This window comes from Neodiprion pinetum, chromosome 2, assembly GCF_021155775.2.
Source record: "Neodiprion pinetum isolate iyNeoPine1 chromosome 2, iyNeoPine1.2, whole genome shotgun sequence".
NCBI lineage: Eukaryota > Metazoa > Arthropoda > Insecta > Hymenoptera > Diprionidae > Neodiprion > Neodiprion pinetum.
This window is the reverse complement of record NC_060233.1, coordinates 18,675,764-18,701,393: the sequence shown is the minus strand read 5'-3', so window position 1 is coordinate 18,701,393 and position 25,630 is coordinate 18,675,764. Positions and strand designations below refer to the sequence as shown.

Genomic DNA, 25,630 nt, shown 5'->3' with positions numbered 1-25,630 from the left:
AGTAGTTGGCGCTTACCCTCGATGAGTTGTTCAAGCGAACCACCTAGTGCTGTTGATGATGCGTCAGCTGAGAGAATAATTTTGGCGTCTGGATGCAGAAAACTTGATGACGTTGAGTCTGCCAGTGCTTTTCTCGGTGACTCAAATGCCTCTATGAGTTCAGGAGTCCAGTCGAGTGGCCGTTTGTCACGTTTCTTTGCGCCCTTGAGTTGCTCGTTGAGTAAGGCTTGGGCTTCAGCGGCGTGTGGGATGTGTGACCTGAAATAGTTTAACGCTCCCAGATAGCGTTTGAGGTCCCACACTGTTGCTGGTCTGGGGTACTGAAGTATAGCCTCAACCTTCTCTGGAGGTGGTCTGAAGCCTTGGGCGTTGACTGTGAAACCCAGGAAGTTGACTTCTTCTTTGCCGAAGGCGCATTTATCCCAGTTGATGCGCAGCTTGTTCTCGAGCAAGATGTCGAACACGATGCGTAGATGCTCTAGATGTTCTTCCATGGTTGTCGATGAGATGAGAAGGTCGTCCAAGTAGATGGTGACAAGGTCCAAGTGTCCGAGGATGCTTTTCATGTGTCGTTGAAAAGTTTGGGAAGCGTTCTTGAGTCCTAGTGGCATGCCCAAGAATTCGAAGAGCCCAAACGGCGTGGTTACGGCCGTCTTGGGGATGTCCTGCTTTGCTATCGGAATTTGAAAGTATGCTCTCTTCAAATCAATAGTTGAGTATACTCTTTTGCCATAGAGTTGAAGAAGCAGGTCTTGTATGCGAGGAAGAGGGAACCTGTCTGGTTTTGTTTGTGCGTTGAGACTGCGAAAGTCGCCTGATGTGCGCAGTTTGCCGGATTTCGATGCTATCATGTGAAGCGGACTTGCCCATTCGCTGTCTGAGTCTTTGATAGCGCCCATTTGTTGAAGAATGGCGAAGTCAGCTTTGGCGGCCTTGAGCTTGGCGCCTAGGAGTTGGCGAGGTCTGCAGAACACAGGCGGCCCTTCGGTGACGATGTGGTGCTCGATGTGTGCTGTTGGCCCAGTGATTTGCCCTTCGATGGCGAGGAATCGGTTGAAGTAGCTTGAAACCAGGGCTTCAATCTCCTGCTCTTGGCCCTCTGAGATGACCTGGATGGAAGAGAGTGCGGATATCGAGTGCACGTGAGTTTGCCTGACCTGCCCAGGCGTAGAGCACAACGTTATCTCGTCGATGAGGCGTTGGCGTTTGAGGTCTGGAAGTAAACCAAAATATGAGAGAAAGTCGGCTCCTATGATAGGTATTTTGACATCTGCTAAAACGAAAGACCAGGTGTATTGACGTGGGAGTCCCAGGTCTATTTGTGCAACTCTGCGGCCAAATGTGCGGATGGGTGATCCGTTTGCTGCTGCAAGTGATGGCTGGTCCTGGCTTTTGCTGCCTGCGTTGATGGTGTGTGGCAGGATGGAGACTACCGATCCGCTGTCGACCAGAAAGCGTACGCCTGTTGAGCGGTCGTAGACATGGAGTCGGTTTTCTCGTAGGCGCTTTGTTGGTGAAGTTTGCGCCGTTGTTGTGCTGCAGCTTGGTGATGTTTGAGCGACGTCTGGGCTGCTGCTCGGTGCTTGGCCGGGCAGCAGCTCTACGGGTTTAAATTTTGCGGCTGCTGCTGCTGTTGTTGCTGCTTTGGGCGGGCCAGCGGCCCTGTGTAGTTGCACGGCTGGAGACATCTCTCTGCTTTTCCTCCAAAGCGGTTGTGGTAGTAGCATAGGCCATTGGTGTTGTTGTTGTTGTTGTTAGAGCGGCTCCTTGAGGCTGATCGTCCTCTCGGTTGACCTCCACCTTGCTGATGTTGTGGCTGGCTGGCGGTGCTGCTCTTTGCGTACTCCAAGGTTTGCCTGGAAATTGTGATTAATTTGAGTAAGAGCTGTTTTACTTCAGAGAGATCCGAGGATCTGGGTTGCACTGCAAGCACTTCAGTAGCATTGATCACAGGTGCGTTGCTCACTGCTTGGACGGATGGCAGGATCGGCGTCTCTAGCATTTTGTCGGCTGCGGCAAGGAGCTCTTCAGTCGTGGCTTTGTTGAGTATCTTCAGGATGTTTGCAACGTTGACTGGTAGCAAGCCAAACCATTTGACCTTGGTGAGATTCTCGGAGGCATCCTTGCCAGCTAGATCTTGTATCTGCCTGTAGAGTTGTGAAGGTTTCCTCCCGTCGAGATGGACGTTGTTTAGCAACTTTTCGAGTTTTCGCTCCGGTGAATCCGAAAAACGTTGGATGATGCGTGCTTTTATGGCTTCATATTTGTTTTCCTCTGGCGGGCTATTGATGATGTCGGCTACCTCGAGTAGTTCAGCTTGGCGAAGTGCTCTCACAACGAGCAGGTACTTTGTTTCGTCTTTTTTTATCCGATTTATGTTGAAGTCTGCTTCAATGTGATGGAACCAGGTGAGAGGTGTGTCGGTCCAGAGTTCTGGCAGTTTTATGTTGCTTATAGCTGCCGCGTTTGGCTCATCAACTTGAGTAGGTCCTGTCATGATTGATTCGTTTTCAGGCTCGTACTCGAGCGTTTTTGCTACCTCTTGTAATGCTAAGGCACGTTGTCGCCTGGCCACTAGGTCGATGATGGAGTCGTTTAAGCTTTTCGATGCCGAGCTGAAGTTCGATTCAAACTCGTCGTCTGAGATGTCCTGGAGACTGCGAAGTGTCGCGTTTAGGTCGACTGAATGATCCCAGGTTGGCGTGGCCTTGGGTGTTTCTTCGTTGACGTCGTTGTCTGGGTGCGGTGTGTCGATGTGCTGTGCGTTGCTGTTGTGCTCTGGTGTTGTGAGAGGCGAGTTTGGCCTTGACATGCCACGTAGACTGGTACGCGCACGAGAGAGTTCGATGAGAGATTTTGCGCGGGCTGCTTGTTACGCTTGTTGCACACACACATGCACAGAATAGCGGAGCACACACACAAAAGTTTCACTGGTGGTAGAGCGCAAGTTTGAGGTTAGGTGCACACACGTGGTCGCACAATAGATGTAGGTTATGTGCGCGCACAGCACTGACACTCGTAATAGTTTTTTTTTTTTTGTTGATTTTCTCTTGGAGAAGCGTTTTAGCACTTTATTTTGTTGAAACGGGGTCACCACTGTGGAATTTAAGATGCTAAACCGCGCTATGCTCGAGGTCGTCACACGCCGCTGACACGCGCCACGCTTTCCGAGAGTAGGGTAATGGAATGACTTAGTACACAGAATTGTAGTTAATTGAGTTATGTATTTTACAATATTTACAAGTGTGCGCCCGCCATAGCTGTGGCGATGCACACGGATGAGTTTTAGATTATTATAGATTTTGTTATTAATAGAGGGCATCAGCCAAGCGATGCTGGTAGGTACGAGGCTAGCCCGGAAGTGATGTGTCCGTGAAGTCTGCGCGGGGCACCAGTTGCTGCTTGCGCCGTCGAGTTGGTGCCTGGATGGTGTCGCCTCCTGGCGCTGGTGTGGTAAGGCCGGGCCGAGGCGCCACACTTTCATTTCTTCACGCTGCCGAAGAACGAAGCGCAGTATGTATATTCTCTCATTCGCGCATTTGAATAGTAACGTAGCGTATTCGAATTACTGGAATTTTGTGCTAGCTATGAAGACATCTATTTTTTCAGTGCGGCGGAATGGATAAGATTTTCAGGACGAGAGAAAACCATCAACCGGAAAGATTTTCGTATCTGCAGCAAACATTTTCCGCCAGACAAAATTTGGAAACTGAAACCTCGTCCTCTTTAGACCCACGATGCTGTGCCATCATTGTACGGCCTAAAAAACGGATCGGTTTCGAAGTCGTCCAGCATCGAAGACAAAACTTCAGGAGCGACTGTTGACAGTAATTTAACCATAATTTTACCATTATACGTATCGCGTTTCTTTAAATGAATTCCCGGTGTTAACCTTTTATAAATTTACAGATTTGCCACAGGAAAATGAAGTGGTTCTTCAGAATTTGGTATGTGGCAGTAGTTTCGGTAAGATTGTAAAACAGCAGTATCAATAACTTCTAAAACAATCGTGAGTTTTTAGAGCTATTGAAGGCTACAATTTGTACATACAGACATCTATTCTCGTTTAGTTAAAAATATCTATTCAATCAGATCAAGTATTTAGCATTATAATATACAGTATACGAAGCGAAGTACAAAAAGACAAAAAAAATATGAAAAATGACAAAGACTGTGTGGTTTAAAACATTTAATTAATAATATTAAGTATTATTTACCCGAAAAATAAGATTATTGTGATATTTTACTAATAAATCTTTGTTGTATGCTACAAAAAAGGAAAAAAATAAAAATAAATGTATAGATACTTTTGTCACATGGCAAAAGTGGTTATCTTTTTATTTCATGCCAATGAATATTACCCTACTACAATTAATTAATACCTCTATTGCAGCTTCTAACTTTTTTTAACCTCGAGGCATGACTGCTTAATTTGAAACTCATCATATTATGCGGAGGTACCTTAACGTTGGAGAATTGTTAAAATTCGTATATTGCTTTCACTAATATAGACTATAATAGTGTAACTAATATACGACTTTTAACAATTCTCGAACGTCAAGCTATGTCCGCATAATATGATGAGTTTTAAATTAAGCGGTCATGTTTGCTTTCATTAACATGAGATTCAAAATCCGCGCATATCGCAGTGGTGGGAGGTCCTTAGTTCTGCCCTGACTCAACAGAGGCGCTGCAAAACTCTACGGAGCTTAACATTGGCGCCTTATGGTGGCTAGTTCTCTGTCTCATCCTCATTGAGAAAGAGTACAAAGCACGGTCTTACACACAGTCCTGGAAACTCGGTCAAAATTTCAGTGGTGGGGGTGTCCTCTTATTGAAGCACCGATCGTTTCGCCTAGTGACCACGAGTGTCGCTGCGATACAGGGATTCAGGCTGTGTGAGAGAGACGGAAACAGCTCGGACGGTCAACAACCTGTTTCCATCTCTCTCGCACAGCCTTAACACCTCTATCGCAGCGACACTCATGGTCACTAGGCGAAACGGCCGGTGCTTCAATAAGAGGACACACCCCCACCACCAGAGTTTCCAGACCTGTATGTAAGACGGTGGTACAGAGTTATGTCTTCTCGCGTCTTCTTTTCTACCTGTATATAAGACCCATAGACTTATAAAGATAGACTGAGCGCTTCTATAAGAGACACTGACAATTACATATAAAGGACAGAGGTATACCGGGAGTACTGCTTTCTCTTTTCAATCGGCGTCATGGGGGGAGATAACGGAGCAGTGGAAGTGGAACAGCTATAGATATACGCGCATAATTTCGCCTCATTCTCCTCTACCGCCTCGATCCCCGTCACAAATATCGACAAAGAGAGAAAGGAGTACTCCCGGCATATTTCTGTTCTTTAAATGTTTGCTTTAAGCGGCTCATAAGAGCGCTCAGTCTATCTTTATAATTCTATGATAAGACCGTGGACCATGCAAACTATAACAAGGAGCACGAACTGCTATGCCGAGCGTATAGTCAAGTGGGGTCCACGAATTGCCACCCTTAGTTGGCGCTAGTGAGCCATAAAGTCTGCAGTCTTCCTGAGTGCTTGTCACAGCACATAACACGCAATGACATGTTAACCGCTTCGGGTTGTCGGCGAAGGAGTGAAATGGAGCTGGGGAGGTGCGCCGACAACACTTTCGTGCGTTGGTACAATGCACTAAATCTCGCTTGGCCCTGGGCTCAATTGCATTGCGAACGTGAAGTTGACATGACCCATGTAAGTCCGTAACTGTGGTTTTCGTGTCTCACTAGACCAATTAACAGCGACGGTTCTTGGACCACGTTTCGAATCGTAGTTCGTGCTCCTTGTTATAGTCTTTCTAGTAGGGACTCTACCATAGACTGCGCGGTCTGTGCCCCGAGCTGAAGCTGTGATAAGAGAGAAGGAGCCTTCTTACTCTAATCGCTACCTTGGAGGGGGAAACACGTAACTTATACAAGTATACCTCCTCGCTTGTCTTATTGTTTACCCCATCAAGCAGTTGCTCCCCACTCTTTTGATCATGCAAAGATGCCCGGCTCCAGGACTATCTCTGTCCTTTAGCGGTACCGTAACACTGCACAATCTATAGGCTATTGGCATACATAAAATTACAGTGGTCATAGCCAGAATGCAGAAACCGTAGCGCATGCACAATTGGAAAAAGCCAATCTAGCTGTATGGCTAATGCATTCTGCCTATGGCTTGTGGATTTTCATAAAAATTCGTAAAGCGTATTCCATGGCATAACAAACCAGAAGCATGCGTACTAAACATTTTTCCTGAAATTGAAAAAAATAGGATAATCGCAATAGTAAACTCGTGGAGTTCATGTCATTTCTTTATTTCTGCGACAAATGCAAATGTATATGACTATTTTTATTGAGAATTGCGTATAGAATCGGGTTGTCAAGCCCTTTTATGCGTTTGAGATACGCGAACTTCGATATTTAGAGATATATACATCAATGTCACAATCGACCAGGACACCCTCTTAAAGCTGATTCGTTATGAAGTGCGCGACTGCAATCCCCACTCGAGCGTCGTGGTATCACCCACCACGGTACCACTAGCGTGAGACCTGTAATTACATGAGTCAGATATCACCCATTAACAGATGTGACACACGCTACTTTTTGCAATACCTGTGAAGGAAAGTTCAATTTAAGAAACACCGAAGGTGCCACTCATAGCCTGTAAAATTGGAATTAAGTCAGTTACGCTCAATGACTCAGTGCGTATTAACTCAAATTATTAAGTTATTCGAAAGTGTACATTAGGGGGGTCTGAATGATTAAAGTTTTCGTTGGTTTTGACAGTCAGTGATGACAAGATGCATTCATGGATAATAACCAATACAGTCACGAACTTCTAACTCATTAGGGGGGTCCTTATTTAAGGTGTTGACGATGTTTTTCTGTCACGGCCCCAAATCAACTTGAAATAATTTGAAAACAATTCTCAAATTTTTTCACATTATTGTCTCAACTCTAAGCCGTACCTATAAGAGGGTATATTTCCCCATTTAAAATACACGTGTTTCGGACACATTCTCAACATATATCTTATTGGAAGAGTAATAATGTTCAAAATAATCTGCAACAGCGAAGTTTTAGTGGGCATTAGTGCTACTATCTGAGAAAAAATTTACGTCATCTTACCAGGTAATTTCGACAAATTGCACTTTCTCTAAATGGAAAAAGTCAGGTTTCGAGGGTGTGCAATTCATCGAGATTGCATGGTATGATGATGTAAATTTTTTCTCACATAGTAGCACTAATGCTCACTAAAACCTCGCAGCTACAGATTTTTTGAAACATTTTCACTCTTACAATAAGATATATGCTGAGAATGTGTCCAAAATATGTGTTTTTCAAGTGTGAAAATCCACCCTCTAATAGGTTAGAATTGATATGAAAATCTGAAAAGATTTGCGAATAAGTTTTGAATCATTTAAAGCTATTGTTTGGAGGGTGCTCCAGACAAAAATCGTCAACAACCCAAACAAGGACCATCCTAGTGTACATACGCTGCAGAAAACGTCAGTGCGGAAAATCAAGCATTACAATTGCACGCATATTGTAACGGTCAGCTGTTTGTGACAGACACAAGCGACAACTGCCAGCTACATGGTAAAGATGCGATGAACGCCGACGGGCACCGAGATTAGCCGATGCCACCAATACGGAGTCGAAGGCACGGGCATACCAGAGATGAGTAGGGAGATCTCCAACGCTCGGCTTTTCGTGATACCAGCTAAGTTGGAGCGTCGACGTGACACCTAAGCGGCCACGCACCGAAGGTGGCCCATTTCCGACCTGACACCAGGCGGCCATGCACCGAAGGTGGCCCACAATCGTGTATACATATAGATATACTCGGTTGCTCGAGCAAGTGGTTGCCAATCGCATCCTTGTCCCCGCTTGCACAGATGTTTCCAGGAATGCAAGAATTGGGATTTTTTTTGTTTCAGTGATGAATGTCAGCGAATGAAAGTATCACCAGATTTGATAAATCTTGGATTCAATTAGCGGACGCTGAACCAAATTAATTAACCATTCCCAGTCCGAATACTTTTTTTTTTATTATTATACATTATTTTTTTATTGATATGAAAATATGTGACGCCTGGTGTTCTCGAATATTTGTACATGCAGTCTATGGAAAAACATACGGAGCCAGCTCGATAACATTTATGCAAAATGTGCAATGAGCAAGTGGTTGGGGGAAATTTTTTTTTCTCGAACTGAATCTTCCAGAGATTTCAATTATTTGTTCTCTTCTGGGTTACCCCCATTACAAAAAAGGTGGGTTCAGTAAAAAAAAAGCAAAAGGAAAGAAGGAAAAAATCGACCGGCTCTGGAAATTTTCTTTCTTTGATTTGTTTTTTCTCTCCGAAAATACAAAAAAAAAGCCGGGATTAAATTGAAAATAAAAAAAAAAGAGTGAACTGCGATCGAACCCGTGTCCCGCATCACTCCATCCTCATGTTTTTTTTTTTTTTTTTTTTTTGAGGAGGAAACCATATTTATTTAGATGAACAATAAATGTACAATATTTACAATGTTGCACTTGTAATTTTCTTAGTTTATGTAACTCCGGCTTAAATTTTAAGCTCTATCTAACATTTTGTTTTACATTAAGTGGTTAACTTATTTTTTAGTGTTTTGTTCAAGACTTGAATGCAGTATTATAGCAAAGGCAGCAGTAATTAACTGAAATACAGGAAAACTTTGCGCAAAAACCTGTGATTGAAAATTCATCCTCATGTGGTTATCCACTCAGCCACACCACAGCTACGTCCGTGAGCGCGCGTTTGCTCGGTATGTTTATGGAGCTTGCTTGGAATTCGCTGATGCTTCTCTGGAAGATTCAGTTCGAGAAAAAAAAAATTTCCCCCAACCACTTGCTCATTGCACATTTTGCATAAATGTTATCGAGCTGCCTCCGTATATTTTTCCGTAGACTGCGTGTACAAATATTCGAGAACACCAGGCGTCACACATTTTCATATCAATCAAAAAATAATATTTATTAAAAAAGAAAAAAAAAGTATTTGGGCTGGGAATGGTTAATTAATTTGGTTCAGCGTCCGCTAATTGAATCCAAAATTTATCAAATCTGGAGATACTTTTATTCGCTGACATTCATAACTGAAACAAAAAAAATTCCAATTCTTGCATTCATGGAAACATCTGTGCGAGCGGGGACAAGGATGCGATTGGCAACCACTTGCTCGAGCGAACGAGTATATCTATATATACACGATTGTGGGCCACCTTCAGTGCATGGCCGCCTAGGTGTCGGGTCGGAAATGGGGCACCTTCGATGCGTGGCCGCCTAGGTGTCACGTCGACGCTCCGACTTCGCTGGTATCACGAAAAGCCGAGCGTTGGAGATCTCCCTACTCATCTCTGGTCATAGATACATTACATATTTATCTCACTTTGTGGCCGCCAGGTCGGCGTTGTGTTCGAGGGATGGATAATCAACGCGTGCGCAATGCAGCGCCAACGTAATAATAATATTGTTATTGGCACATTTTCATCCCTACCATCCCTACCCCACGTACATCCCTAGATAGCAGTGCCGCGACATGGCTATTTCAAACACTAAAAACCACGGACAGCAAGAGAACCACGCCGCTCTGTAGAAAATTGGCTTCGTTGCCAGACCTGTATGTAAGACCGTGGTCGAAGGACACTGCAGGACGCAGGCAAGCTCGTGGAATAGAACACGAATACCGCGCAGAAACAACAAACACCGAAAACAGCTGAGTCGATGCCACCAAGCGGACTTGTAGGACACCGACAGGACGCAACAGCTCACGAGATACGGGCACGGAATCGCGAGTCTGACCGCGACGGCGTAATGCAATGGAAGAGCCGCAGGCAGTATAAATAGTGGTGCACCAGAAGCACCAGTCAGCAGATCTCAGGCAGAGCGCCGAGCTATGTCATTCGACGAGACGACGTTTGTCTATAAATCGTTTCCGAAGTAGGAGTCAATTTTGCAATATGAATTTTCAATCATAGCGCTTAGATTCATCGTAGAGTCAAATCAACAGCCAAGTTCACGACGATATCACGGGATTTTAAATGATAGATGAGAAAAGGTTAGCATGAACAGTTAAGAAAAATTTTAAACACTTATAAATCGTAGGAGCAGAACCGACGAATTCTGTAGTATTTTATTTTAATTTAATTTACCTTGATTTTGCATGATTTTCTTAGTATCATTTTGCCTGGAGCACAATTCTTCGATTAATTAAATCGTTATTGTAAGAAACTTCAATGTATTTGCTTCTTTAGTTCGTTATCATTGCAGGCAAATCGATATGGGATAGAGTTAACAGACAGCGTGAACTCGTCTGTGATAGTTCGGCGACACTGGAAAAGTTGTTTCCGGGAACTATGATTGGTGAAACGCAGCCTGACCGGGCCATGGCTACAGCCCTGGTCCGTAATTTAGCTGTCGATTTGGTTATTTTAGGAAATATTAGCTTCGGCTTCTATGCCCAAGTCTGTCGAGTGAGGCGGCTCTGGATTTCGCGAGTCCATAGTTAAAAGGAAGCACTGGCTTTTACTCGTGTCTTCGATTAGGTAGCAATAATTTGAAACCCTTGTCTCTAAGGGGAAAGTATCGGCTGCATTGCCCTTTTCTATCTATAGGAGCAACGGTGGAAGATTCTTGTCTACGTCCAAGGCAGCTCCGGTCGTTCCCAAGTCTATGACGGTCTCTAGAGAGATCAGTGTTTTCGGGTCGGCGAGACTGGTCCAACTTTTAGCCCACTAGAGGAAATCCTATTTATTTTACTTATCCTTCTCTAATTACAACTCAATTAGGCAAAGACACTTACGATAACGTGGTGTTCTCACATGCCCAGGTTACGAAAATAGCCGCATACGTTTCAATGTACTGACGTTGCTTTTCTGTTCAGTTTGGAAATGAGGCACATCACGCACGCTTCATAGGCTTCCAAAACTGAACTTTCCAAGCAGGTATTGCAAAAACTATTTTTTTCCTGGCTCTTCACCACGTGTGATTGACACGAAAGTGAAGGCGCGGGAAATTCTCAGATTCTATTTTTGAAGCTCTATCCCAAAAATCGGTGAAGATGGGTTTATTTCAATGATAAATGCTAACTTCCTTAGGCTTTCAAGTTGTGAAGTAACGCACTTTGGTGAGAAATTTGAAATCAGATGGACTCGTAAGACAGTAAGTTTGAAAGAGGAGAGGTTTCTGTGATTTCCAATTTGAAAACTAATATAGTTTTTTGAACTCGAAGGGACAAAAATTGTAGTAAAAGTGACATAATTCGAAGAAAGTCAAAGAAAAATTTACTAGTGGTTGACTCAGCGACTCAGTGGCAGCCCTGGAATGCAATAAACACACAGAAAAAGAGTATAGAGAAATATGCAAAGGTGTGGATTTTTCCCGTTTACATTAAAAATCAAACCATTTCAGAATTATTCAAATTGGATTCAATTGCAGAGACGCTCAAGCGAGGGGTAAAGCACTTATAATACATGCCACATCATTTTATTTACTCGTATAATAAAAACGCAATAGTTGTTTCATTCATTTTTATATTTTTAGCATTTAATTAAACCTGCAGAAGAAGGAGATTAATTTCGATTTTTTTAATTCAATGACATTTTTGTCCGATTTTGACAAAGTTACGTATTTTTAAATTGTTGGAGATGCTGATTACAACTCTTGCGTTGGGTGTTTTAAAAACGAAATGGCAGGTCAATTTTCAAAAATTTGATCCCATGTACAGAGAAATTTGTGTACCGTGAATTATAGGATTACTGATTTCGAATTTTATGTCACAAATTGGCGGAGTAAGTTTCTGATATTTCATCCAATCTGCACGAAATTTGTGTCGTCAGATTTTTACAATCGTTGATTATGAATTTTATATCTGATCTTGCTAAAAAAAAAAAAATGGCGGGCACAAAACATTTTGCAACAATGGTGGACAACTTTTCAGAATATTACATCCGTGATTTTAATTTAAATTTGTGTAGAGGTGTTTTTGGAGTCGGTGATTACGAATCGTACGTTAAAATATTTGAAAAATAAAATGTAGGAAATTTTGTTGATAGTCGCATCAGTTGTATACAAAGATTTTTACCAAAATTGGTGATCGTCTGCGCGGTCAAAATGCTAATTCTAACACTAGAACTACCAGACCAGTCAAAAGAACTGGTTTGCCAATTTCATTTTTAAACTCCTACTGCATGGGGTTAAATCTACTGCATTTATTGGGTTAGTGATTACAAATCTTGTGTTGAATTTTTCAACAATAAAACAGCGGAAGGCCTGACTCGTTCCGATGTTTCCTGACGCCCTACAAGCTGTTATAGACGCGGATAGATTCGAATGCTATCTTACCCTATTTTTCGTTAGTCGCCGTTTATTTTACATTCTTTTAGATTCTTTGATATTTGTGCTGCGTTGCACAGTTATTCGCCGTGATTTTTGTTAGGGATCAATGTGAAACAATTTTATCTAAAATGAATGATTTCTTCTTATCGTACTAAAAAGATACGTGAAATAGAAAGGAAATACATTATAGATCATTAAGCGGTACTTGGCAAATAAAAGCCAGACTTATTTTAACTGATTTTGGCTTCAACAAATTATAATTTGAGAGTGCTTCACCCCTCGCACTCGAGTTAAATCAGGTGTTTGCTTTACAAATTTCTAGAGTACTGACCTCCAAAATTAAATTCAATATATTTCCTAAATGAATCAGAACTATCGGACTGCGTCAAAAACGAAATCGATTCTTCAGCAATATCGAAATGGTAAGATCTCTTGGTATCACAACTGACAGGTGGTGATATTCAACAGGGACAGGACTTGAAGCTCCGAGAGCTTATAGCTAATTCTAGTTAATTTTTCAATAAATTAGGTCGGCAATACTACGGTTGTCGAGTAAATGGCAGTGGGCCAAGGAATCCCGTCCCGTCTCGATTGTGACAGTATACAAGTGCCGAGCCTTCCGGAAACCCCGATACACGCTGGTCGAACATTTATGTTAATCATCTGCTCATGGACTTATAGTATGAAGTAGCTGATCGGCTAACGGCCAGGCGATCGCGACCTTCCTTGGAATCTTCAGACAGGTAAAGACGTCTTTCAAACTGAAGTGAACTTCATCTCTTGTTTATTTCTTATAACCTTTCTTGTTTACCTTGGAATGTAACGATTTCAGATGCGAATACATCTATACGGCACGCGTATTGTAATGAACTGGGTTACTAGCCAACTTTTAATATTTTTTATTATGCTTTCACCAAAATGAAGACTAATTAGCTCTCACATGTTTCTCATAACCTAGGTGAATGTTGTATATCGAAATTTACGCCAGGTTACAAGACACTAAACTAAACATCGGCGGGTCACGTCTAGATTTAGAGATATGCATGATGGATTACCGTTTCATCAAATGAATAAAGATGATATTATTATAAATAAAGTTCATTTTTCTTTGAACTATGTTAATAATCTCGGGCTGTGTGGGCATACCCATGTGTTTAGCGGTATGTACGTTATATGAATGAAGATACGGAGCTGTTTATGATAATGTCTATTGAGGGATGATCTTTGATAGAAGAGTTAAAATTTCTAACTCGCAATCATAAAGGTTATCACAAAAACTAATTATTCATCAAGCACAAAAAATAAATGTTCATTGAAATGTTTGATTGATTGATAAAGTATAGCAATCGAGGATAAAATATGATTCCCTTACAGAAGACAAACATTTAAATGCAAAAGAGAGGCAAGGTAAGATTGTTTCTTTCGAACCTCCATTTTACTTTGCCAAGATTCACGTCTTGGTTTCTATTATTCACTCGAAAATTTTGACTGTTTTTTGTAATCACGTTGATTTTCTGATTATTAAAAGTTACTTGACTCTTCGGTCAGTACCATATATTCAACTCTCTGATTTTTATTCAACTGCTCTTTGATTTTTACTTAACCGTATCATTGACTCCGACTCTACTTGACCGATTCTACACTGACCCTTTATTCGTTTGTAAGAATGAGACTTGCTAACACTTCCATTTATTATCTCCAATTAGCTCTCGAAAATGTTCTGGCATCAAGGCCAATAGGTAAACTTTACCCTTAGAATGATTATTTCAAAATCTACCCATTTGTTCATTGGATTTTACCCTTGAGTCAAAGCTAGTGGGAAAGTAGACCTCCGGCTTATTACACAGGACATTAAAATGTCATTCTATGTCTTTGCATATATTTTAGAGAAGGGATAATTTACGTTACGGTATCTTACAACAGAAACGTCTGATTATGAGGCAGAGTTGTTGCCTGGAAAGGTACTGCTGCAAGTTTGCACTTGATTACACATGTTTGAATATATCATAAAAGATTTGCGTACGTTTTTTTGGCCTCTCAACAGGATGAGAATAATATAAATTGAAAAAGGTTGTAAATATACAGCTGTGACCATTGGCATGCAACAATTTATAGAAAGCGGGATCAGTCTGTATAGTTCTACTGATATTCGTAAACTATAAGTTGGAAAGAAATATTCTGTACTGATATGGGTCTGAAACAAGCCAGCTACCTTATTCGAAAACGAAATATATTTTACCTGTGGGAATCCAAGGCCCTTAGCCTGCTAGCTTCTGAAAGAACGCGCTGGTAATGCAAGACACGCGTGTGTTCATTTCTAGAATATATTCGTATGCTATTTCACTTATTATCTAAGTATGGTTTGTATACGGGAAACGGTATGAATATGACATAAATTTGAAATGAAATTTAGATTTAATCGGATATTAATCCTGAGTCATTAAAAAGAACAAAAATCAGTTAATTAAAAAGAAAATATTGTATATACTAAGGCCTTGAGTGCCAAGGACACAGCAGGTACAAGAATATTTTATTCACTTAATTAATTTGAAAATAAACTATACACATATTTCTGGATGTAAGATAAACGTAGCACGATTTCTTTTATTTTTGCCTCCAATAGTTAAAACATGTGCCGTCCTTAAGTTTAAGATTCATTCGTTCATCCATTCCATATGTAGATTCTTTAAACAGGTGTATAATTTTAAAATTATAAATGCTAATTGTCTTTTCATTGGTAAACTTGCTTCTCGGATTTCACTCTATTTATTTTGTTTTTTTCTTTTTAAATAGTCTCTCTTTAATTTCTGTATTTTTGTTGAAGTTTTTACTTTTCGTGTTTTAAATGTTTGTCTTGATGGTAACTTAACTTTTAGTTACCTATTAGTGACGATCTTCCGTAGATGACCTTAACCAAAATGTTTGTCCAAATGCTAAATTACTCTTTTTTGCATTATCGAAGATCGATCACTGGGAGACTAGAACTTTCGCACGTTGTACTTCGCAAAGATTTGTTGGCACAGAGACCAGCTTCTCATGAAGATCGGTAAAACTGGTGAAGAAATACATCACGTATCTAACTCCACGAGTCAAATTCTCATCAGTCCTTGTGTTGATTATTTAACGGGTATATTCGAATCGTTACACAGGATATCTATCAACCAGTCGTTGGACCAGCCTTCACGAACCCATCATTCTTTTAGCTATCTATAAGCCACTGACATTGAACTATGGAAAATGCTGAGTTAAAGGTCCCATATCTGAAGAGATGACCTGCCGTAAATGTATCACTGATTACAATCTGATCGATATGCTCGGGGGCTGGAAGGTTTGTTCTTCTCTTCCTTTTATTAACCAACATTACCGTATTGTTATCCAAAAGGACTAGACAGTGGCCACAAAGGAGGAGGATTGATTCTTCGCCAACTTTTTCTACAATCGATAAGTTCTACAAGTTCGATTCTACACGTGGTTATTCTACTGATTTTTTTCTGGATGTGGCGGTCGTACATGAGCAAGTTGGGTTGGTTTCTATATGTGGCGGTCTGATAAGAATAATTCAGATTTGTTCCAATACGGATTCATTTCTATAGAACGAGATTTACCTACACAATATGTTCTACAGAGGTATGAATAAACCTTCGTTGTGATTCTGCGAGAGGCCATGCTTGTTATTCTGTGCAAATAAGACCGTTGAAACGAACCCAACCTGCCGATGTCGGATCGCTGCATGTTAAAACAAATTTCGGATGAACGGACGTGTAGAAATGCCTCGTGTAGAGATCTTGTATAAATTGACCGACCCTGCTGATGTAGAATCGCCGCGTGCAAAAACGAACTTGTATAACTCCCGCTTGTGGAATACATGTGATGTAGAACCACCGCATGTAGGATTGAATTTCGAGATCTTTTGACTTGTAGACACGATTTGGGTAGATCCGATGCCTTCTCGTTTTGAACATTAAATTTCGGATAAGTTATTTAGTGTGTTTACTCTTCACGCTATACAAATTTTTAATAACAAGAATGGTGTGAAAAAGGCGAAAGATTAATCAGAATATCGTGTGTCAGTTTGACATTTACGGAGGTATCTCTCCACATGGAAATTCACTGGACCTAAGGGCTGTGAGAAAAGACGGTTAGGAGTTGTTGGGTATAAACGGCAGTACGGATCTCGGTATACTCGTTTATTGTTATAAGATTTGACCCACCTATTCTCTATGGTTCGGTGGTTCCCTGGTGAGGGGAAACACCTACGAAGAAGGTTTAGTAAAAGGATCGGTATCAAGCCACGTGGTCACGGCCAGCGCCAACACAAGTACGTAATAGTCGTGCATGTGTTGGCGCTAGCAGTGACAGAGTGGCTTGGAACTGGCCCTTTCACGAGACCTTCTCTATGTCTTTCTTCAGGCTATACTGATACAGCAACAGTTTTGTCTTTTTACTAGTCACCCTATTCATCTGCATTAACCATTCTATCTCAAAGTTACGCAGGTCTTCACACTGAGAGAATCTTTCCTTAACTTGACTGTATTATTATTTTGTCCTTTCGTGACATATAGAATTTATTGAGCACGATTGAGTTGAGATTGATTTCGGATTATTCATGTTTTGTCGAGGATAAAATCCACTATGAGGGGGTGAAATTAGATCTGATTAGCGGATTGAGCATCAATAAAGACTGTAGTTCAATTTCAAACAATTGGTCAGTTTCTTTTTTTCAATTATTTTATCACTTCAATTTTCAATACCATGTTTATCGTGGCACATCTGAACACTGCGCTGGTAATGTCATATTACAGTTTTAATTTTAATTGATAATTTCAATAGACAGTAGATCATCATTTATGAATACAATGAGCTCTAATTCATTAAAATTACTCGAACGATACGATTTTTTCGATGTAGCAATGATTTGACAATGATATCTCTTCAAAGTTGTGAATATGTGTGCTATTGTCGGTGAAATGTATGGCTTTCTAATTATACATATATCAAGGGAGTATTATATTAACCACCGTTACATCATTTTTGTATCTTTACAGTGCTTTGACTGGACCATGCGCTTGATACATTTTGAATGAGATAATTGATATTCGGTTTATGTAAACATTTTGAGCACACAGTAAAAAGTTCATGAGCTAGGCGATGTCGTTATTGCTGCAATAATGTGAAAAAACGTAAGGTCATATTGTATACACATTTACAATCCCTAATCTCAAAATATACATATACGTTGAGTTCGAAATTGCATGTTTCTTATTTGTCGCTCTCTTACCCACGGCTTAACTCGATCCTCGTACTTTCTTCCCTTCACGCGACATATATTTTTCTTTTCTTCTCTTCGTCACAAATTCTCGAGTGGCACTGTGGGTTCTAATTGCTCGTGCAAAAGAAGACATGTACATGTACACGTACGAATGAGTGCCTATTGCAATGAGCACCTAGATGTATTACCGTGCTTGTTATTCACGGCAGAGGTAGAAAATAATAACTGACGAACCTGTACTGGAAGCGTAATGGGCAGTCTTAAAGTTGTCTGTACCGTAATTATGTCAAGGCAGGATTATACTCGAGGCAGTACCTAGCACTAACAAGTGAATCTCACCAAACGCCAGACCCCAATTTCCTTAAAAAATTTTCTTCGTCTTTCTAGCACCTCCGTCAAGCTGGCTATGTCAATGTAGAATAATAAGTGAATACAAATTGGAGAATGAGTCGCTAATTAAACGCTTTTCAATTACGGAAAGAAAATTTTTTCGCTCCAGCCGTTTCTGAAAAAAAAAACGCGGTAGACCCAGCTTACTATTAAGCTTGGATCATCACATAGTGAAAATAGTGCAAATGAAGCTGAATTCGAAAAATTCCAAACGAGATATTTATTCGCTGATTAATTGCTTCCGATTGTCATCAGTTTCGTCCTCTTAAAACGGTCCTCACCCCCCTGATATTGTACCCACCAAGCCAATTATTACACAAAACTTTTTGTATGTACCCAAATTTGTTGAGGCAGTATTCTACTTTACAACTTTGAAAAAAACGCTATTTTTGTGAATTGTTTCTGAGAATACTATTGAAGATATGGATATAGGGTTTGAAATGCTTAATAAATACACTCTTGAAGTACATAAAAAAAATTTTTTTTTACATTTTTTATACATGTAAAGTATGGTCAAAGCCAACACCTCAAAAAGGAGGTAACGTTGCCGTGGTCGTAAAATCTTGCCGACGAATGGTCTGAAACAAAAAAAAAACAGATAGTTTCATGTTCAGTATGACTTTAGGAACCGATCCAACTAGAATATTTTATGCATGTGCAAAATCAACAAAATGGCGGCTAAAATACGAAAGAAAAAAAAATTGAGTTTTTTTTGTGTCTTTTTTTGCAATAAAAATATAGTTAGAATTAAAATTTTAAGTTGATTCTAGTTAGATCGGTTCCTGGAGTCATACTGAACATAAAACTCAGATTTTTTTGTTTCAGACCATCCGTCGGCAAGATTTTACGACCACGGCAACGTTACCTACTTTTTGAGGTGTTGGCTTTGACCATACTTTACATGTATAAAACATGTATATAATAAATGAAAAAAAATTTTTTTATGTACTTCAAGAGTGTATTTATTAAGCATTTCAAACCCTACATCCATATCTTCAATACTATTCTCAGAAACAATTCACAAAAATAGCGGTTTTTTCAAAGTTGTAAAGTAGAATACTGCCTTAATATATCGATGCGTGAATTATTCGCTAAATAATCACTGCTAACAGACGTTAATCCCGTTTTCCCTGAACATCCCTCGCTCATCATCTAAATCTCCTTCACTTCGCATCACTAGCACCACTAAGCTCTATTTCTGCCCCGAATCCACTGACGGATGTCTTTAGTGATCCAAGGAGTGGGTACGGAGCGGACAACCCGGGTTGTGAAAGGTGCTACAAGATTCAGAGCACCACGTATGGCTCCGCTCAAGAATCGGTATTTTTCACTGACGTCACTGTACTGGAAGAAACGTTCCCAGTTAAGCTCTAGTAACGTACCACTCGGTCTTTCCTGATCTATAAGATCCAATGCCCGCGATTGTACAATTCTGAGACGTAAAGGAGGAGCAACGTAGGAACAAGTCATGAACACTAGGTCATGTCCAGACAAATGTGGCCCTCCATTTCCCCCCCAGCTTTAAATTTTGCCAATCTCGTAATCGCTAAATGTCCCGCCAGGTATCCGTCCCACGCGTGTGAAGGATAGCTCCAAGGTCTACTACACTGAGGATTACTCCGTCGACGGCGCAAAGAACCTGCCTTGCCCTGGGGGAGTTGCTAAGTGGGTCAGTATTGAAATCTTCCATCACCACGATATTAGTATACCGTTGTAACGCCGTGTAAAGCGCAGTCTCAAGTTCACTCAAGTGCAAGGCCTGGCCTGCGTATAGTGCGGACGGTAAACTACAGCCACCAACAACTTGGCACAGCATACCTTTCACACTACCACAAGTATGAACTCTGGCTTGGCCTTGGTTGCGTCATCAAGGTTGCAAAAAATAGAGGTTCCGATAGGATGAACATAAAGGGGCTCACGAACAATTCATAATCAACTGTGTCGGAACCTTGAGAGTTTTACGAATATTTTTCGATGAAAGAATAACTTAAAAAAATGGGATGTGGAAATTTTTCATGCCCAACTTTCGTGAAAAAACCTAATTTGCCCCTTTACGAACATGCAATCTACTGTTGTTCGTGTAAAGTACATCGTTGTGAAGCTGTACGCGCCTCAATATACAAGATCCATGACTGTGAATATTATATCAAATAGATCCTAAATAAATAATTCGTCAGAATCATCATCCAACAGGTCAATAGTTATCACTTTGAATTATTTTCCGTCATTGCAATCATTTATTTTATTAGTTCCTTCAAAGTTTCGTATCTGTGATACCTACCCAAAGTCACCAAGAACCTACTACGTCAAGTACCTTCCCATAGCCTAATTTCCCATTCCAATGTGTCTTCCCGTCGTCACACTTTCAACTCTTTTCCCACTGCCTTATTTTGATTGACATAATTGAGTCAGTTTTTAGTTTTAAGCTTTCCTCAATTCTAAATCCCTTGCAATTTTCCCATCTTTATCGGTAGCTGAGAAATCCTCAATAAGGTCAAACGCATATCGTGTGCTGTTATACATATCTAAAATCAGTCTCACCTTATAATATCAACGGATCTAATCAATCCATAGCCATATCAATCGACTGTATCACATTCCATAATTCATTTCCAATGTTTAGAATTATGGAATAGTATTGTCAATAGCGAAATTCCTCTACAAAAAACTACCTGCAATTCAATGAGTTAAAGTATAAGCGTTTAAAAAAATACCAAAGTCGGCTAATCGTCTTTAGAGACACATTTGAAGTTAAAAAATAGAAAATTGGGTATGGGGAATATATTAAACAAAGCAAATAAAAAAATACAATCAAACACACTGACGTCCAAATTTTCTTCTCGTGAATGTATAATTCTATTACATGAGTAATGATAATCGATAGATGACTAATATGGACAAACTACACACTGAATTTAGTCATGTATAATTTGATTGCCTTGAATATTAATAATTCATTCATTTTTTCTTATTTTTCGTGACAAACAACATTTAATTAATGTGAAGAATTCAATTTGAGTTACCAATCTGACAGTTTTCTTCCATTACATAGTAGTGGAATGAAGTAGAAAAATTCAGAAGAAAATCGGAATGTAGTGTAAGTTGAGGTTGACTGATAAGGCTGGTCAAGCAACCTCGCAAGATTAATTCCAACGCTAACACACACCACTTGAGCTGACAGTTCCGTCTCTTAACTATTTCGATTCTATGTTCTAATTACAACACATCTTTGATGTAAATGAATCACGTATAGTTGGTACTTTAGTTGTTGAATTATAAGAACGAATGCGTTGTTCACAGTGATATACGTCTAGGTATATGTTTTTGGTTCAACATTTGAAACGCTGTTTGACAAAAAAAAAAGCGTTCCACGTGCTGACAAAGAAATGAGGAAGTGATGCAATCGCTATCACAAGAAGGTCCCGGTGGTGTGAGAACTAATTCTGAATCCTATCAGTGACGTGGGTATCAAATATCACTGAAAGGGATGTGATCGAGTTCAACAGTTACGTTCTTTGATCGATAGACGAATCAATATTACTATTATTTCGTGAAGGAAAATGGATCATGATTGGGATAATTTCAAACACTTACATGTCCTAAAGTTAATCAAACAAATATAGCTCATACTAATAATAAGATATACGCATTTGAAATGAAACCATTTCACATATTCCCCAACTATCCCAACTGAATTAATCGTTTGATTCTTCCAATTTTGAGGACGCTTTTTAGTTCACCCAACACAAGTTTTCTGTCGAATGCCTCAAATGTGTTTTGTTTTTCAATACTAAGGACTTGACAAAACTTTTTTACAAATAAGGTGTACACACTATTAAAAATCGGAGAATCATCAAATGAGAATTTATACATTGTAAACATACCAAAGAAAATTCAAAACATTTCGCAATCTTCATCTAGTTTAAACTCTGCTTATGGTTTCGATAGCTAAATAAAAATCCGGACTCAGGAGGATTTGGTTATTCAAATGACCGAGCTACCGAACACCTGTCCCGTATTTCCTACCCTAAGTAAGAATTTGTGATGGGTGCAGAAGAAGCAGGAAAAAAGTGTGACAGGTATGAAGACTAATCAATTGATAGATCTAGAAAGCAATTTGTAGTTTCCTGAACGGCAATTCAGGGATATGCTACAATATTTTAGAAAAATTGCTCGTTGAGGAGATCAGGGCAAAATGATCCTCCTAAGAGAAACATGACTAAAAAATCTGACTTGTTTGCCTTAAGAATCTAAACATAGAAGCCATGAACTGTACAATTCTTAGGATGCATTGCTGAATTTTTTCAAATTTAATGAGTAATTGCGATTGTTACAAATTTTGAAAAAGTGCACGAGCGACCACTGATTATTTTTCCTCAACATAATTTCAATACAGAAAACTATGTGCATGTAGGTTTAAAAGTTCAATATTCAGTACCTAACTATTTTTTCAACCGACTCATTTTATTTCTTTTAAAAGTACTTATTTTTTACAGTTAGTTTTTAGTTTCATAAAAGTTGTTAGGTGGGTATTATTTCTTAGATCTCTTGACGACTTTTTGAGTGAAACACGTCTTGCGTATGTATTCAATGGTACTCTAATTACTACAAACTTTTCGGACAATATGTCTAAATCTTTTATTTTTCATTTTTTCAACGCACGGAGCAAAATTATCACTACAATAGTGGTGATTATTTTGTCTTAGGCCATAAATGATCATTTTGTCCAAAACGCATATCCTAAACTGAATGCAATTTTTCGGCGCAAGGTAGTCACGAATGAAAAAGTGTTTTCACCGAATTGAAGCTATTGGTGTACCACAATCTTCAGATTATGTCGACATTTTGTTTATAAATAGGATACGACCAATGTTTACAGAGATCAATATAAGGCACTTACCTTATAATTTTTTAAGCACAGCACGTAATACTTAAGTTCGCGTTCTTCTGCTGAAGTGCACTGTTTTCCACAACTACTGCGCATATTAATCACGTAATATTGACTTCCTTAGCAACGCCAATCCGCCCAAAACTTAACATGATCATTTTGTATCACGGAATCATTTTGTCCTGGTCTCCCCTACTGTTCCTCTTCAGTATGCTAAAGATATTCTCTTAAGTAGAAGGATACGTGTCTAGTGACCTGGTACAACACGCGACCCACATCTCTCCATACCTGCATGGTATGCACAGCACGTATACATATATATATATATATATATATATATATATATATATATATATATATATATATATGCTAAAAAGAAACCAGATACTACGAGGTAAAGTACCACCATTACTGATCCCCAGTAGCAGGTGCGAGAGAAATTTCTTTCGTTTCGACTAGTAGCTGCGTTAAACTATACTTATATTTGTAGTATATCTATTTGAAGCCAGATTACTTTCGTTAACTTGTATTCCTTATTCGATACACTACACACTACGCGTAACGTTATAGAAGAGCACACTATACGTAAACATGTGCAAAGTGGAGGCTATATTCGATCTTCGTTACTCGGCACGCGTGTTTCGGTATTGATACCGACTGTTTTAATTGTATCCACTAGTACACAAGCAATGTGCTACAGTTTCTTGGCAATAGCATGCATTTCTTTTTTATTGTAATTTATAAAGAGAAATAACTCTCAAATACCACACTATAAAAAAGTTTTACTTTTACCGCATTTGGGAAGCGTAAGCCGACACTTTCGGTTCGCATGTATCTCGGGATCTGATGGACCATTTTGGGAATTTTTTCTTTTAATCGATACACCAGACATTGATGAAAACTAGCATTTAGATAAGAAATTTTTGAATTTTCTGATACTAAATATACTAATGATTCTCTACTATATGTATACCGTTGAAGCGATGATCCTTTGCGGAATTGACTGGGTTTGCGTAACCCAATGTGGTATTCGAAGGATAATCTACTAGGTTTAGATGAAGATACATCAAGTGGACAGCCTGTGAGAACACGGAAAACCGTCAACTGAAGTCAATTGAGCTGCATTTGCATAAAACAACATTTTAGTAAAGTGTGAGAATTTTGTATGAGAAAACACCATCGCCCGTCTATAAAGTTGTTAATAGCCGCAGGCTTTTTTTGTTTAGATTTGCGGATTGTCAAGTCTTACCGAAATGAAAAGCGTTTGTATTCTTTGAATCGAAATTATTAGCCTCGGACGTTGCGCATCCTAAAACCCTCGTTTCATGGGACATTATTATTTACATGAGTTTTCACAGGACTGTACACTAGACTGGGCCAAAAAAAACAAAGAATTTTTTTTTTTAATGGTACTGTAAAAACATGGTTCATGACGACAATTAAAAATTATCCTGAAAGTTTGAGCCCTAATATTAATATTAAGGGGTGTATCGTTACGGCTATTGATTTTTTAACAGAAAAAACAAATCCATGTTTAAGGCACGATTACAAGGAAACGGTACGATCTACGTCAATTTAGTAAGAGAGCTTTTTTGTAGGAAATTTTATTTCCTTCAAAAATATGGATTGATAAAATTTTTCAGATTGATAATTGACGGATTTTGGGTAAAAAAATGCGGTAACTGTTAAAAAATCAATAGCTGTAACGATACACCCCTTAATATTAATATTAAGGGCTCAAACTTTCAGGATAATTTTTATTTGTGGTCATGAACAATGTTTTTACAGTACCATTAAAAAAAAAAATTCTTCGTTTTTTTTCTGGCCCACTCTACTGTACACCCTCAACATATCGCCTTTTATAATAGGTTGAATTAGCGACTGTCTTCATTTGCTTTTAACACGTGGGAATATATGAGCCACGAGTTACGTGCAACGAGTACGAACAAGTCATACGGATTCCCGCAAAAGCCGTTGGCTTCTTGTCTCGAGCTTTGGCTTTTGCTGTAAATGCGATTCTAGTGGACAGGGCCAGGGTCAAGGAAAATATTTAGCCGCTGTCAGTGAGGAAGTGACCTAGTTCTTCGGCTGTGTACAGGATTTTGAAATATTTTTTAAAAGAAAATTGGTTCACATAATCAACATTGTTATGCTCCGTGTACTTGGAATACACATTGCATATTTGCTTTTGCACGCTACCGTCAAATCGTAGTACTGAGTTTATATCATCTGTCAATTACCTACATATTTTTATAAAGAATAAGCCTACTACCGTAACTATAGTATTTCTATGACGTCGCGAAAGTTATACACGATGGTCAATTATAATTTACAAAAAAATTGAAAGGATGTAAGAAAAAATTTCGGACTACATTTAATAGGTTTTAAAAAGAAATAGGTATAATGCTAATGAGTAAATCACATGTGAATTGTGCCATTTCCGAGGCTTCGCAAGTTAACGCTGATGTTAGGAAACGGAATCAGAGTCCTCCGCACTTACATGTTCATGAAAGAAAATTACTTTGTTTTTTTAGAATGCTTAGTATTATATCAACTACCAGTGAAAGTGTGAAATTTTTAATTCTTCACTATTCACTAATAAACTAAATCTTTTTCTCTGTTCTCATGCAATTCCAGTGAGTCGTTCCGATTCTTTTTTGCTCAAATTCTCTGACATGAAAATATGTGCA

General features: G+C 39.4%; 1 protein-coding gene and 1 long non-coding RNA gene across 5 annotated transcripts in view; one reads left to right on the top strand and one right to left on the bottom strand.

Annotated features, from left to right (window-relative positions):
* Positions 1-25,630, bottom strand: part of LPCAT (lysophosphatidylcholine acyltransferase) — a 125,626-nt gene that overhangs the window by 76,223 nt on the left and 23,773 nt on the right. Inside the window, exon 1 of one of the 4 annotated variants that reach the window (XM_069133893.1) lies at positions 17,672-17,732. The exons of the other annotated variants lie outside the window; for them this stretch is intronic. The gene's annotated coding sequence lies outside the window, so the exon portion shown is untranslated. Of the gene's footprint in view, positions 1-17,671; positions 17,733-25,630 lie in introns of those variants that run through there. 4 annotated transcript variants of the gene reach the window in all.
* Positions 3,478-4,171, top strand: LOC124213004 (uncharacterized). The gene is made up of 3 exons (XR_006881791.2): positions 3,478-3,513; positions 3,610-3,827; positions 3,910-4,171. It is a non-coding gene; the product is annotated as an uncharacterized lncRNA (long non-coding RNA).